Here is a 12,515-nt window from a genome sequence, read left to right as displayed (position 1 = left end):
GTTTACTGCTGCTTATTTGTGCTTACACTAGTTTACTAGTACCTTATTCATTATGACAGTGCCACTTTGCTTGAATGATATTTAAGTTAAATATCTCATGCGATACTCTTATGTTGGTTTTACGGCAAAACGACATTCATTCAACATGGAAAATGATATGTGCTATTGTTGGGCTCGAACCATGAATGCCTGTTTGTTAGGCAGATGCTCTAAACACTACACTATTGACACTCACTTTGTTTCCGCATGTTTTTCTCTATTTGAATGAATATGATGTGTAAGCTATGCTCGGCAGAGGGCAGTGACGCGCAGACACACTGAGCTTTGATTATACCTTAGATATTGCAGCAATTCAAATGTATAATAGGGACACGGATAGGGAATCTAATTGTGAAAGTTCTAGGGACAGGGCTCAACATTCCACTACGTGCTTGTGTGTTTACTACTTCAAGTTTATTTCACTGTTCGTGGACACTCTTGTATGCTTAGCATACATTTTGGTTTCTACGGACACTGAATTACTGACATACTATTAGGGGCAGGCTCTACTAGTAGGCATAGTAGGTTTTGCAAGTTTAGGGGCATGTTTACTCCTCTGTAGAGCACTTGTACATGCCCCCCTGCACTCGCACATGTTTCCTGTGCACGTCGAGGTTGCGGCGCCATGCCCTCATACATATTCATATGTGAAGGAATATATGTAAGGGGAACAAGTTAAAATATAACTGACTTTAGTACCACCTGGACTTATTCTTAGTAATAGCAATCCACCTTCCCATCTTTTCATCTCAAGAACAAAAAGCAAGATGTCCTATCTGTACTGCCACATCAACTAGATGGCCAGATACATCCCACCCCAAGTCTTCAATGTAAGAGCATATTAAAAAAAAAAAAAAAAAAAACTCCATGATCAGGCGCTCTGTGGCTATTAAATGCAGGAACCTATCAGGTTGCATTTCTGCATCTTACTCCTGATCATCACAATTTTTAAACTGTATCAAACTAATTGGTATAAATATAGTAAGCAATTATTATAGCAATAACCCATGCCTGGGTGTGGGTAATGATGGATTTACTCACGGTTGGTGTGGTTTGGTCCAGAGGGCGAAGCCCGAGGGACCAAACAAAGCCAACCATGGGTAAATCCAGCATTACCCACACCCAGAAGTGGTTATTGTTATTATAATGACATTATTTAAGAAAAGAAATAATTACTTTTCTTAAATAATGGCATTGTATAATGCCTCTTTACTGCCCTTCCGCAGCTGTCTGGTATTCTGCGGCAGTTCTGATGTACTGCGTGCCTGCGCAGTACATCAGAGCTGTGGGCAAAAGCAACGGAGAAAGCAAGATCTCTGTTGCTTTTTTTTACTGTTTTTGCTATGTTAAATGGGTTTAACATAGCGAGACAGCTTTAAAATAAGCAACAGAGATCTCCATTGCTTATTGTAAAGCTGTCTCGCTATGTTAAACCCATTTAACATAGCGAAACAGTAAAAAGCAACGGAGATCTTGCGATCTCCGTTGCTTTTTTAAAAAACTGTCTGCTATGCAATGGGTTTAACATAGCGAGACAGCTTTAAAATAAGCAACGGATATCTCCGTTGCTTATTTTAAAGCTGTCTCGCTATGTTAAACCCATTTAATATAGCGAGACAGCTTTAAAAATGCTTTTTACACACTGTGTCGCTATGTTAAAGGAGTTTAACATAGCGAGACAGCTTTAAAAAAAGCAACGGAGATCTCCGTTGCTTTTTTTAAACCTGTGTCGCTATGTTAAACTCTTTTAACATAGCGAGACAGTGTTTTATACTAATGGAAAAAGTCCGGGCGACCGGACCTTTTTCTGTTAGTATATTGACGGATTTACAATGGGCACGCTGGTTGGGCTGGCCAATCAGCATGCACGTTTTAGGGGAGGAATTGTATAATACAGTTTAGACCACACAGGGAGTGCTACAACACTCTGTTTTTACTTTAAAAAAGAAAGTTTTTTTTCCACTTTTCATACTGCTTGTTATAGTAAGCAGCTGCTACAGTTTAGACAACACAATGCTTGGATCTAACCACAAATGCAATATTGGCTTTTAAAAGGGGAATGCACTAAAGAGCAATCAGGATGATGGATCGGATGGCCAATCATAACCTCTAACACTTTGCACCAACAGCAGTTGCCCCCTTTTCCCCACCCTACCTATACAACTGGGCAAAAGAAATGCAAAAATGGGTTGCATAACATGAATGATAGATTCAGGAAATTCAAAACAAGGACAAAATTCTACTGTAAGTCCCATTAGAGAATAAATTCATAGGAACACAGAAAGTACCTTTTGAGGTAGTTGAGAAAATGAAGGAAATGAACTACAAAATAAAACAGAGCTGTAAAAAGAAGATCAGAGCAGATATGTTGCATAAAAGAGTTTAAATCATGGAGGGAAGCTGAAACTTCTGTAGTTAGTTTGGGGGTTGACAAAGACGCCAGTAGTGTTTTACCTGAGAATGCTATCCCTGCTGTTCCAGTAAGTGAGATTTTATATAAGGCCAGGAACAAGAACTGAAAGAATTCTTACTGACAAAGAACTTTTCAGAAAAAAAAAAAACTTGAGAACAAAGTTAATTCATCATCACACTGAAACTATGACTTACTGATGTAGATTAATGCTGTCACAAATGGACATGGGTATTTGCCAGTGATAAGTGGGTTGAGGGTCCAGCCTCCTCTTAACCTATGCCAGGGACCCATGGTAATGGTGGGAGAGGTCCATGTGCCTCTCTTGGCCAGTGTATCCCTGTCATTAAGGCCAGAAGCCTGGGGTCACTAAGCCAAAGTCTTGTTGCCCAGCCTGGTCCACCCAGAATAGGTCTGTTGAGTGAAAGCTGGCAAACAAATTGAAGTGTTATAGAGAATACAGGTTCATTAACTGGACATAGCTTGAAAGTGGATGACATGATGGTAAAAAGAGCCTGGACATCCTGTGTATCCAGAAGACAAAGAAAAAAGACAGTGCAGCAAAAACACTTGGTTTGGGATTCAGTGTCTACTGCTCAGTGGGAGGACAGACTAGAAATGGCGTGAGAACTGTAGTGAGAAAGAGATTTCTGAAGACAGTGAGGGATGTCATCAGAATTAGTGACAGACTCAAGATAATCACACTCCAGTGTAAGGATAATCTCAGCCTGTGCTCCACATAAAGGTTGCAACAATGAGGAAAAAATGAATTCAAGCAGCAGCTAATGGGCCTACAAGATGACTTGGGTGAAAATAGGAGACATGGAGAATGTGTACCTGAAACCATACAGGTACCAGATTACCAAGAAAAGATGGCAAATGAGGCAGAGATAAATATGCCAAAATTGGGAAATTCTGCAGAATCCAAAAGTGAATGGAAAAGTCATTGCCTTGCCCATAAATGAGACAGTTCCATAAGATGTTATAATTCATTCTGAAGACTGAATGAAGCATTAAATTTGATATTTGTCTAATACCTAGAGTGATCCCTAGATGTGACTTAGTCATATTTGGGCCATAAAACATTACCACCATTTTTAATGGGTTATCCAGATCACATGATGCATCCTGAATAGTACAGACATGGAGGATCCATGTTTGGAGTGAGGTTATTTTAGCACAGTGCATATTAATTAATAAGAACTATGTTGTTTTTCTACTGTTTTTAAAGTTATCATATTGGTTTGATGTGAAAATACTCTTTTACTACTTGAGCTAAAATATATACATCACACATTGAGGTAGAGAATATCAGGTAAAAGCAGATAGTATTTGCTTTAAACTATCTACTGCAAATTTGATAAAAGGGAGGGGTATAATTCAACAAGTTAGTCACATTTGTTTATCACTGCAGATGCAGTCATTTTTAAGAGATATATGCATCCCGGGGTAGAGGGAGAATTTGGTGGAAGTGATGTTTAGCCATTGCCAATGTGTGAATTTACTGGGGAGACATGACCAAGGTACTACAGGAATAATACCTAAGCAAATGACTGATGGGTATTATACATGTTTACAGTTTTGTAGTGGAAGTAGAAACCTATATGAAGATCTTGTAATTTTCAAAACTTGCAATTTTCTCTTCACAATTCAAGTTTTGATTTTGTTTTCTGACGTTTTAGTATAAATAAAACAAACTGAACTTAAGACATGTGCGTATGTGTGTGTTTGTGTGTGCGTGTGTGTTTGGTTCTGTATGTCTGCATATGTGTGCATACATGTACATGAAATATAAAATATGAGGCTATGAATTTACATAAAACAATTGTCAAAGTGATTTTTAGGTTTACATAGAATTTAATGGCAGTGTTGTCACCTCACAGTAAGACGCTGTCCGGTTCGATTGTCAGCTAGAGCGTCTTCTGGGTGTAGACATGCATGAATGGGCGTAGCTTCGTTGAAGGTTTTGTGTCAGGGCTGGTAACTCGGCATGTAAAAATCAACTACCAATCATTATCGGACTGAAGTTCCGCTGTGGCGACCCATAACTGGGAAAAGCCGAAAGACACACGCACATAGAATTTAATGGCTGGTGGGCCTGTTTCATTTTGCTAGAGATGCCATTCAAATCCTGCACCTTGTAGAATAGTATCTAATTCTCAGCCCTTGTATCTACATGAGCACTGACTAAAGTAAATAAATAAAAAATAAAACTAAAGCATTTTAAAATGTATACAAACAAGTAATGCCTGTCCAGTGAATTTGCTGTGTTCTTTGCTCTAATGGCATATGGGCACTGATAAACCTGTTCTGCAAGCTTGCCTCTGAGTTTTTTAATGTAGAAGCACTTTCAAGTACTACCGAAACATAGACAAGCCATTCTGAAGATAAAATAACTTTTCATGGCATATCTTGGTTTATGTGTGAAAATATGATCACTGGTCCAGTCTTGATGTATTGAAAGCAATTACACACCCCACAGGGGAATGTCTTTATACTTTTCTTCCATACATGCATACAGTTAGTCATTATCCAGATCAGCTTTTAAACTGCAGCCTTTTGTATGAAAATTAATGAAGTTCAAGTACCTTAGCAAAATCTGTTTTTTTTTTTTTTAACTTTCCAGTTATTAGTGACAATGTCGTAATGCCTCCAGAGTTCATTCAGTATGTAATGGAACAAACATTTGTGAAATATTTACCATTAGTCACCAGCACACCTCCATGAATGCTTCAACACTCACACATGTACAAAGTTGCACACATACGATTCTGTACTGACCATACTCATACCTGTCAGATGTACAGATTTTCACAGAAAGTCCAGATTTTTGCCTCAAATTTTTGGCTTGTTACTCATAAAATTGTGGTTTTCTAGCAAACCATTGTCAAATCTTTGAGGACTGAAGTCAGGAAACAATGACAGACATTTGAGATTCAGACTTCACACCCTTCAGAAAATTCATGTTAAATGCAATACCTGTTATTCTATCAACTTTCTATGTTTGTAACAACAATATTTAAAATTGTCCCTATTTCTGGACCTTTGTCCCACCATTATTTATGACTTTGTCCAGATTTCTTGTGCTAAGAAGATGAGAGCTATCACCATACTGTGAGCATTCTGGCCCCTTACACACACATATACAGACAACATATTACACACATTCATTCAGCAACATTCAACACACACACACACACACACACACACACACACACACACACACACACACACACACACACACACACACACACAATCTCGCACAAACGCACTCACACACACACACACACACACACACACACACACACACACACACACACACACACACACACACAAACACACACACACAGTTGTGCACAAGTGCGCACAGTACTCCATTCAGATGTGTGCACTAATTCACTCTACCTCCATGGATTTGCTAGACTTAACTATTTACTGAGTAGTCCTGTAGGAGTGAATAAGTAACTATTGTCAAAGGATAGTGTTCATTTGTAGAGTAAAAATGTATTTGTTTGAGTGACTCTTTGAATTAATCATTCAGTAAAGTGGGTTCAGTGAATTTTATTCGAGGAGAGCACATAGCTAATTAGCATTAGCATGCAGCTTTACTCACAAGACTAAACTCTAGGTTAAGGCCTCCACTATGGGAAAACAAAAGCAGGACACTGGTCTAAGAATTGGAAAAGCTTCATGTGATGTGGAAACCTTCTGAATTAAGACTTTCACATTACAGTAAGCTTACCTGAATCTCAGGGTTAATGTTTCTGTTAATGAATGATGCAAATACTGCCTGTCGAATTCTGTCAGCACTAAGCTTGCAAAGATGAGGCCAAAGCAACTCATTTTGAAATGCATTTAAGCAGTTTTTAATATGTGCAGCCATAAATAAAATACCCATTCTGTAATACAAGTTCCATCATGTTAAAAGTCAACTCAGTTTCATCAGGCTCTATTTTGGCTATGCATACTTCTCAACTGTCCAGGTTTTCACAAAATGTCTAGATATTTGCCACATAATTATGGTCTGTTTATTAAAACAAATGTCATTTTCTAAAAAAAAAAAAAAATCACTGAGGACTTAAGTTATTACATAACTACAGACATGAGTTTCAGAGTTCATATTATTCAGAAAATGCATGTTAATACATCACCTGCTATGCTAGCAACATTACAAGTTTATAAGCGCAATATTTAAAATCTGCCTCTATTTTTGTGTCTTTGTTCCCCTATAATTTTTGGCTTTGCACAGTTTTTTTGCACTGAGATATTAAGAGGTGCGTAGCTATATCCGTTAGAAATAAATGTAACACCTTTGCAGAAAAATCTATTGTGACCAGCAGGTAGCCATTGCCCCATTTCACTGTGTTTAGGTTACTACACTGTTTTAGCAGCTATAGTAAGGGGAATTGACATTTTAGAATTATATTGACTGAACTATATAATCTGATTTGTTCAACCTTTTAGGCATTCAGCATCATTTTACTTTGATATGAAGTCTTGTCACATTAATGTGTAAAGTGTTAAATGCCAGATATGGTTGTCAGATTTTTATTTGTTTTAGTATGCTTTTGGTATTATTCTTGAAGTAAGTCACACTAATACCAAGAATCTATTTCTGTATTTCTTTTTCCACATTATGTAGATCTTTATGAATGGCCCCAGTACATCAAGCAAAACAAATGCTTCATGGAACATGTTTACTAAATAACAAGCATGGTAGTACTACAGTAATAACGTCTTACTCTTGGCATCCATGTTATTATAACTAACTAACTAACTAACTAACTAACTAACTAACTAATTAACATATTAAATAATTAAACATGGCTAAGCAATGCCTTTGGTGTATATACATCCCATATAATATGTCCCTACCAGTTTGAGTTGTGGACCAAAAGGCTAACTAACTAACTTTAACATGACTAAGCAAGATCTATGATGTACATACACATTCCACAGGATTCAATAAAGTCTGTGTAGGCTCCATGTAGAGTCTACATGAAATGTATTCATGTACATGGCCCATGGTTTCCCCTCAGCAATGAGACATACATATTAATTATGGTGGGAGCCCAAGGGAGGTCACAGCAACACGAGTATTAAATCCATGTAACACTGCCAGCACAGCCACATACCTTTCAGCCCATTAACCTGGACTGAAAGGTCTACAAGACATTTTATTTCAATAAATTGGAATTATTTTATTTATTTATTTTTTTTACATTTATGTGCTTGTTGCATGGTATGGCGTGTTATTTAGATATGCTTAGCTTTGTTCAACTGTACATCAGACATCCACTAGACATCTAAGAATAGAAACTGGATGCATTCAGTGTTAATATTTTTTTGCTAGTTTGTGCAATGCACCAAATTATTTCACTATGCTTAGCTTTGCACACCTTTAGATCAGACATCTACTAGACATCTAAAAATAGAAACCGGATGCATTAAATTTTAATATTTTTTTTTTGTGCTTGTTTGAGCGATGTGCTGTGGTACTTAGCTATGTTTAGCACAATGTATTCATGCATTAGACATCCACTAAACATATAAAAACAGAAACCAGATGCATTCAGTTGTAGTTCTGCACTGCTTAGCACTGTGCAAACCCACACAGCGAAGCAACACTACACTTACAGGCACCTTCCCAGTATAGCTGAAGATATACAAATTCCCTTCGCTATCCCAGTGGCTAGATAGGTTGAGTCAAAACCTCCATTAGAGTAGGCCCTAAGTTTGCATCCTGACCTGTAGTACCTTTTACATATAGTGCTGTGAAACAGTGTCAGGTGACTGAAACATCTGTTGACTTTAAATTAAATAATTGTTACATTTAGAAAAGTTGTGCAATGCTAACCAATGCTGCACATTTTTGAAAGTTACAGTATGACATGCAAGGGTGGGAATGCAGCTTATTTAAAGGCCAATAGGTTGGTAACTCACATTATTCCTTGGAGCCTGACCTTAACTGTGGGTATGGCTGCTGTTGTGGGGAAAGGTGTGCAATTTAGGGTGCAAAGGTGGGGTGTGCAGGAGTCCAGGGTTTTCACTGGACTCCTAGTAGAAAGCTGCAGACTCTGTCTGTTGCAGAGTGACTACCAGGGCTCAGTGTGTAAGTTTGAAGCCTGGGATAGTTTGGTCAGGGACCTAACCAGTGTTACTGGTATCCTCCGCAGTGGCGAGCAGTGTCGTCACCGTTATGATGACTTGTATCATAGGAAGAGGGGAACTTTGGATACCTGGATCCAAGAGGCAATAGATGGGCACATCCCACAAATATGTAAGTATGTTTCCTATTAATTTATAAATATACAAGCTGAATCTGTGCAAAACTGGTATGCATAATGGTTTCTTTCTCTTACAAATCTGCAGAAGAGAGGGCTTGTAATGTCCAGCCCCATGTAAGGCATGATAAGACAAGTGTGTGGTATGTAAGAAAATCAATGAGGTAATAACTTAATGCATACCTTCATAAAAAAATAAAGTAAATACAGATTTGCAGTCTTAACAGTCATTTACGAAATACCTGGGACATTATACACTTTCATTAATGTATCAGTGCATATCTGAAATGGTAAAGCAAATTAGAGCAAGTAAGCATGCAGTACTGTCTAGCATAGCTTCCAACAAGTAGTTAATGTTGTGATCTACAGAGATTTAGTCAATGTTGTGTTCCACTCATTTTGTCTGAAATATGCTGTAGATTCATTCAATAAATGAATAGTGTAAATGTGTAAGTCAACAGAAGTCCTACACAGCTTTTCATGTGTGTAAATGCAAGAGTTGAAAAACATGAATCAATAAACTGTAAAAGGAGATGGTGCTCTGATAATTTATGTTTTCAAACAAAATGTTCAGTATTCCTGTAGTTGTGGGTTCTAATCCCACACCAGCCAACTGAGGAATGTACAGCCATCAAGTGTAATCAGTGTACACAAATATACCTCTCAATTATCATGATTTTTACAGAATTACTGAATATTGCTCCATGTGCCTGGTCCCCTGATTTGCAGATATATGACATCACTCAAAATGCAATTGAATGGCAGATCTGTTATCAGAACATCTTGCTACTATTGTATGAGCACACTATGTAAGAATGTTCCCTGTCATTGTGCCTTTCTACCAACATCATATATGGCTTGTCCCATAATTCCCATGCTAAGAGGTTGAAAGATATGAACATGGAACATCATATATACAATATAAGCAGTCAGTGGTCTCACAAGTGAAATCTAACATATCTAGAAGTATGTAGTTGTAGTCTGTTTAGTTCCATTATCTGGAAAGTTATTAATGTTCTTCTTTTTCCTGTCTTCTAGTTATTTAATCTCTGTATTATTTATTATTATCATTCAATTTTATCATATTATTTGTTATTACCTCTTATGTTGGCCTTATGTATAAATTAATATTGCTTTGCTGTTAAAAAACGTTCATTTACATTATTTATTGTTGTGTTCCTCATTATATTATTTCCAATTTGTTTCCATTAGTCATTATTGTTTTTTCCTATGTTATTAATTACATTTGTTTGGGTTATGTTTATTTTCCTGTTATGTTTATATTTCATTTACCACAGCATGACAAAGTAGGCTTGTTCCCGGTGATCCACCTACCTTTCGTCCCCTGGCCGAGGCTCCAGGGCCCAGCATGTCTGGGACACAGCCTGGAGGGACCCCTTCTGCTGTCCCTGCACTTCCTGCTCCATCAGGTAGTTATACCTCACAGGCTGGGAATTTTCCCCTTTGGTTGTGGAGGTGGAGGGGATGCATTTGTTATGCAAGACCAACTACCAGGTTTGGTGTGTAGGCTTCTGCACCAAAGCATGCTGTCCATCCTGGTGGGGCAGTCTGCCCCCAGGCAATGTCATTGACCAATGCCTCCACAGAAGCATTGAAGGTGCAGTGCTGACAGTCCCATGGGTGAGGACTTGAGTCACACTGCTACCATGTCTGATGTCCATGAGACTGTGGTTTCACAACACACTCCCCAATCAAGGTATTCACCCCCCTTTTGTGTCCCACACCATCCTTGTCTGCTGTCTAGTGCATCTTGCCTGTATGCAAATGCTTCCTCACCTTCCCTACTTACCTTCTCCATACATACCTATGTCCCATCTCCAACATTCTACCACTCTCTCCTTAAAGAAAAGGCACCTGTCCTCCCAAGTAAAATATTAGCCCATACATAGCTCTCCATTTCACACACGTATCCATTGGACACATTAATTTGTTCCAACTGGCTTGATAACACACTTATGTTGTCATCCCCCTGTCTCTGGGGAAGACAGTCCAAGCTCAGTTGAAAAACTTTTAACATACACAGTTGTTGAAGAAAAGGATAGCTATGTTTTTTTCTACACCCTTCCTGTATATACCTACCTGCCTTTCACTATGTTTTCCCCCTGCTTGCACCCCATTTCACCACTGTCTTATCTTCCAAAGCTTTCTTTTTTTTAAAGATTTTTTTGCATGATGCTATGCTAAATGATGGTATATTATTACATGTATTTGAAGCATAATAATCACATTCAAAAAGTAGCCCTATTTTGAACCCAGTACCATTTCCCTAGAAGAGCAGTGCATCAACTCCCCCAAGCCACTAGCACAGGTGTTTTAAGCAAAACATAGTAATTGACAGAAACAAACAAATTGCACAAACACAACAAACACTAAACCACAGTGGCTACTGGAGAAGAATAAAACAATAAACTGCTCCTTTAGCGTCAAACAATTTTATTATGCTTTCATCTACAGAATTCTTCAGAATAAAAACAACTTCCACTAAGCTCTTTTAAATACACAATCTACAAATTGATTCACTAATTAAACAATTAATTGCATTGGTTCAACAATTAACTCTCAGCTAAAATTCTCCTATTTAAAATATAAAACCTTTTTCCAAAACAAATATGTATTCAGTACCCAGCCTTTAACCTTTTTTCTTTCAAAAAAATTTTACATTAAAACATAGTAATTGCCATTTTCTCACCATTGAGTGTTTTATGCGATGCTGTGCATTGCACCTCATAGCGCAAATCTGCTAAACGATTAATGGAAAAATATAAGTTTGATAGGGAGTCTGGTAGAGAAATGCATCACTATAAAGCCATAAAAATAATAATAGAAGTGAAACATGTAACAGCAGGTAAGTGTGCAATTATATCTACAACATGTAAAAACACATCTGCTTTAACACCTACTCTGTAGCACAATCTGTAAAGTGCTTTGTAAACATTAATTTTTGGTCCACATGGTCCTGGGTTCAAATACAGCTGTCATTTAATATACATATATATATATATACATATCATATATATCATTTAATATACATGTATGTGTACATCACCATTATAAATTGTGATATGTATGACTGTCTCATCACCTATGTATCCACCCAAAGCAGTGCAGATGGAATGTCTGCTTTTAAATAATGGAAGTCAAAGGCCTACAGATAGGAACACATTTTAACTATTGCTATTACAACCCTAGAAAGTGCATAGAATGTCAGTTCATGCATTAGCATGAATTCCCAGAGGATTTCAAAGTATGTAATACAAATGTGGCCTAGTAGTATCAGACTGCAGCCCACAGTGATTTGCTAGTGATATTGTAGAGATACACAGTTGTAAAACTAACATACATATACTGAGGTTGTGCTAGAAGCAAGGGTTGCCAGCAAACACTTTCCAGATGACTACCATGACATAACATATGACTTGCAGCTGTCCAACTGCTTGACATAATGGTTAACTTGCAACCTACCTTGTTCTAGGACACACCAAGCATGTTGCCTTTTACTCTGTGAATGATACCTTTGGCTAACATACTTACCTTAAACACATACCTTAATTTCCAGTGGGGTGGGTCTCCTCAATCTGGCCCTGCCTGTACACCAAGGCTGCCACAGGTCTCATAGTTACTCTTAAGTGTTGTTGTCCTGCACATTGTACAGACTCTCTTCCTATGCCTATTGCCTGCAGCAGCATCAGCTTCAGCCTGTAGCACATACCTCTGAATGTAAAAGTAGCTGCTACAAACAATCTCTCTGTGTAGACATAGTA

Source organism: Protopterus annectens, chromosome 10.part0 (genome assembly GCF_019279795.1).
Source record: "Protopterus annectens isolate FY-2018-M chromosome 10.part0, PAN1.0, whole genome shotgun sequence".
Classification (NCBI taxonomy): domain Eukaryota; kingdom Metazoa; phylum Chordata; order Ceratodontiformes; family Protopteridae; genus Protopterus; species Protopterus annectens.
The sequence above is the reverse complement of the archived record's forward strand: the minus strand, read 5'-3'. Positions refer to the sequence as shown.